Source organism: Penaeus monodon, chromosome 19 (genome assembly GCF_015228065.2).
Source record: "Penaeus monodon isolate SGIC_2016 chromosome 19, NSTDA_Pmon_1, whole genome shotgun sequence".
Lineage (NCBI taxonomy): Eukaryota > Metazoa > Arthropoda > Malacostraca > Decapoda > Penaeidae > Penaeus > Penaeus monodon.
In genome coordinates this window covers 5,991,905-5,992,237 of record NC_051404.1, presented here as the reverse complement: position 1 = coordinate 5,992,237, position 333 = coordinate 5,991,905, and the positions used below count along the sequence as shown (strand labels likewise).

The following is a 333-nucleotide window of genomic DNA, read 5'->3' as shown; positions in this document are numbered from 1 at the left end:
ATCTGTATATTCATCTCACCGGATTCATGTATAACACAGAGTCATTAGCATATTCTCCGGTTCACTGAGGTCCAAGTAAAGCTAGGTCACTCCGCCATTATCTCTATACCATTAGATTATATGATCCGTCAGTACTAATCCTGTCATATCATTCCTTCAGCCCACTTACAACCGAAGTAGAACAGCTAATTCATCTGAAAGTAAAAGTATAAAGTAAGCAAACAGAAGGGTGCCAGTAAGCGCAGATTTATACACCGTGTTAATCGGTAAGCATTGCCAGCTTGAGTTCTGTTATTGTCGATATATTGCATTCTCTCTCTTAAGCTGTCTCTC

The 333-nt window shown here is 39.6% G+C and overlaps 1 protein-coding gene across 1 annotated transcript in view; it reads right to left on the bottom strand.

The window, feature by feature from the left end:
- LOC119585025 (sal-like protein 3) overlaps positions 1 to 333 on the bottom strand; it is a 49,369-nt gene that overhangs the window by 36,947 nt on the left and 12,089 nt on the right. The window lies entirely within an intron of this gene.